The sequence below is a fragment of the Gavialis gangeticus genome, unplaced genomic scaffold, assembly GCF_001723915.1.
Source record: "Gavialis gangeticus isolate Ggan-Ray unplaced genomic scaffold, GavGan_comp1, whole genome shotgun sequence".
Classification (NCBI taxonomy): domain Eukaryota; kingdom Metazoa; phylum Chordata; order Crocodylia; family Gavialidae; genus Gavialis; species Gavialis gangeticus.
Genome location: NW_017729006.1, coordinates 48,035,122 through 48,039,354, shown reverse-complemented (window position 1 = coordinate 48,039,354; position 4,233 = coordinate 48,035,122).

The window sequence follows — 4,233 nt, the reverse complement described above, 5'->3', positions numbered from 1 at the left end:
ACTAGATGACTTCATGGGTTCCCTTCTAGCCCTACTTTCCTATGATTCTGTGACCTACATGGTAATATTCTCTGAAATGCTTCCAGTTCTATATATGGGGACAGACAGAGAGAGCAGCAGCCTCTGTGCATGAAAGAGATAATTATGTAGGGAGAAGGTATTTAAGTTAATAAGAAACCTGGGAACTTCTTGGGATGGGAGAGGGTCATGGCCAGGCTCCACCTCTACTGAAAAGGAACCAGACTGCTGGCCCTTAAACAGTTTGCAGAGGAGTTTTTAAGCTAAAGACAGTGGGAAAACTCACGGTTGTGGAAGACGACACAGGTCTGGTTGGTGCATCCCTTAGTGCAGGGGTGGCAAACTTGAATGCATCGGCAGGCTGGATCCTCCCTAGAGCTTCTCATAGGCCAGACAAACCACCTGCAGAGCTATCCCACAAGCCTTCTCCCGTGTGTGCCAGCAAGGAGTTAACACTGCCACTGCCAAAGACCAGTTGCTGCAGCAGCTGGAGCCACAATGTCAGCTTGGCAAGCTCCAGGAGTTGAAGGACACTGGTTTTAGTTGCCAGGTTTTAGTCGTCACTCTGACACTGTGCCTTCAGCAGGCATGGCAATGGGGCTTGAATACGAGTGATGTTAACTCTTTGGCTACTGGCAGCCATGGTGATAAACTGCTGCAAGCCAGATAACTAACCTCCACAGCCTATATGTTTGACATCCTTGCCTTAGGGAGGATGCCATACAAATTCCAAATTCCATATTTTCTTGAAGTATAGCTGGAAACTTAAACAATAAGATGGAGGAACCAGATACTAAAGAATAATGATATAATATGTTAACACTCCAAAAGTACAAGAATACATACCTACTAAGTGTGCATTTGGATACCCACAATAATGCAATATAGATTCTTACCTGTACTTCTGGGGGACAGGAGGGAGGAGGAGGCGAATGGCACGTAGACTAGCAGCAGGTATTCTTGGATATGCTGAGTTCTGCACTTTTCCTTCCACATTACTCTGACACACATTCTCTGATTTATTTTTATGTTTTTGTTTTCCTGAGTCTTTGGAACTGCACAGAACAAGTTCTTCTGTGGCACCAGAGGGTATCAATTGACTAAAGTGTATGTCCTTATACAAATTACAGATTTTGCTTTGGCGATGCATAGGGGGTGTATGCGGGTGCCAGGGGCATTTGCTGGTGGTCACTGACTGCTGGCTGGCACTCGCCGCCCCCTTCCCCCCCAACCGCTGCCAGCTCTGCAGCCACAGCCACCTGTGGGAGCTCCCCACTTGCCCCGCCACGCTCCCTCTGCCATCGCCTGCGGGAGCTCACTGTGCCCCCCAGCCTCTGGGGACACATAGCGTTCATGGATTTTGGAAAGGAGGATTCCTTATTTTCTTCAATCACTATTTTACAGGGTTGCCTACTCTCATCCTGCTTTCTTTCCCCTTATTTTATGGTCTTTGACAAGGTTGCTTTTTTTTTTATTATTAACAAAAATATATCTAATGACACTAGATCTATTACCTACCTATTAATAAAATATCTCTCTTAAAGCACAACTGCATCTAATGTTTTTGGTTACACCAGTTACTACTGCATATGATTTTAAGATAAAACTATAAGCTATAACATCCTTAAACTAGATTATCTGTTATAACTACAATATACTATGGGAACTCAAGATGCAACTCAGAGCTGCGTTCCCTCCAGGAATGATTCATCAGTAAGATCCTCCACAGCCTTAGCTCTGGAACAACCTTTGATGGGCTATAGTTCTAGGATCATTTCCTGAAGATCTCCATTCCAGAGGACCAAGAGGAGCCCTCTGGATTTTCCCACTCTCTGTGTTCCCAGGGTCCAGGGCTCTGTGAGAATATTACTGACATTTCTAGAATCTTGACATCCTACAGCTCAGTATGGCTACAGGTGAAGCCTGCAGACACTCAGGCTTACATGTTCCAGCACTGCCATCTGGCTCCATCAGATGCCTAGTTCCAAGGCAAACCTGGGATTCCCCTACATCAGTGCTGTCCAACTGGCAGGCTACAGGCTGCACGCAGCCCACAAGAAGTTAAACTGGAGCCCCAGGGCTCCTCCTGACTGCCAGTCACCTTGTCACTCCAGCTGCTTCTGCAGCCTGGTTCTCCAGGCTTTCCTTCCCTTTGGATTTCACTTCCTGCTCCCCATCCCAGTGGGTATGGCAAGGCAGTTCAGTTCAATGATGCCTGCAGTGTTGGGGGAGCATGTGATGCAAAAGAGAAAGCCATACCCAAGGAGATAAGGGAAGCTGCCCACCCACTCACCCACCTACGTGGTACAACAGTAAGAGGTTGTTGCCTGCTAGCATGCACAGTGAATTGGTGGATGGGGGAGCCCCCTGCCTACATGGAGCCAGGGGAACTTGCAGCCAGAGAAGAGAGGGGGACATGGTCCCCGCTGGTGTGGCCCCTGCCCAATAAGAGGTTGGACAGCCATGCTGTACATGGAGAACTAGACTGGTAGTTCTTATGGCAACTTCTGCTTCAGTATGATGATCCCTGTGGCAGGACATCTTTAGTGTCTGCCACTTTAAGGGCTTGAGCAGGCAGCAGAGCAGCCTCCAGGGGGTCACATGGCGACTAGGATGCTGCCTGATTGGAGGAGGGCTTGGCTGCTCAAGTATAAGGCTAGGTTCAGGGAGCAGGGTCAGCAGTTGCAATTGGGGAGCTGAAGAGTGAACATCTCCAGGTCAGAGTATGGTTACTCCCAGAACACCTGGAGGTCAAGGATAGGAACTATGGGGATGGAGGAGGTTCCTGGTCCTGGGGTATGACCTGAAACTATACCCTGCTGGAGTTGGATGGTGTGGTGGGGCAGTCTCCAGGAAATGCCACACCTGTACCTCCCCAGTGAAAGGTCAGTGTAGGGTACCAGAAAGCCTTTTCCCTCCACAGGGTCACCAACAAGGTAGTAGGGGCTGAGACTAAGGGAGCGTACCCTGACTGAAAAGTACACGGCCCAGGCCTGCTGAGTGAGGCCTGAGGCAGGGTCCAGGCATGTTGATAGACACCTGAGGCCCAAGGGGTATAAGGCCTAGTGGCTCCAGTGAGGGGGTAGAGTGAGAGCTGGAGGTTGCATGGTGTAGAGTTTATGGGGGCCTGAAGGAATGCACATAGGCTGGCTGGAGTTGAGGCCCGGGGGGGCATGTGGCCAAGGCATGTCTACAGACACCTGAAGGCAAGTTTGGGCCAGAGGCCAAATGCAGCCCAGTTATGAGACTGGGGGAGTGGGGTTCTTTGTTTTTTTGGGGGGGTTGGGCTTTTTTTGTTTGTTTTTTGGGTGCCATCTGCAAGGCATGGGACACAGTGTAGGGGCAGTATGGAGCTGTGTATTGTGCCCCTGGCATCAGGGCATTAAGTGGGCAGCCTCCTGCCTAGAAACAACTTCTCTTTTACAACAAAAGTGTGGCAGATGAGTCAGGTGGGTGGGCCGAAGTAGTGACTGGCCCCAAGCTGGCCCCCTGTCACAATCCCCTGTCCTGCCTCTTCCAAGGTGGGAAGAGTTGAAGTCTCCAGCACCCTTGTTGCCCCATGATTTGCCACTAATGTTTCTTCAGCTAGACCCTGCATCTGTCACAGCATCGAGTAACTTGAGGCTGCTTTCAGAACCAATACTATCAACCACACTGGACAAGGATTCACCAGCACTCCAGTTCCTAGCCATGGCTCCAGCATCAGGACTGGCTTTGAATACAGCTCTGAGGGCACTATTAAAGAGGTTGGCTTATTGGAGTCTTCCTCCACACCTTACTTGGCATAGTACTGCTCAGTCTCTGGATCCAGCTCTGGAGTGCAAAACAGTCTAGGTCTTCCAAAGCACCTTCACATACCTCCTAGTTCTGACACAGTGGCCTCAGGATACATACCAGACTTTCAGTGATGACCCTTTTGGCAATTTAACTTAAGCCTTCCCTTATTAGTCAAGCCATCTGGTTTTCTCTTCCATGGGTTTGACTTCATAGATTCCTCCTGGTCAATTACTAATACCTCTCCAAGATCCGGGTTTGGGAGTGGGTGACTTAAAAAGGGTGAATCCATTGTCTCCCTTCTCAACAAAAAAGACTTTATCCTCCATTGTCTCACTAGATGGGTCAATTCTTGAGTTCTCAGGACCTGCTACAACATGTGCCCTGGCCCTTCAAATCTGACTAGAGGAAACTAATGAGCATGCTCACAGTCTAATTAAT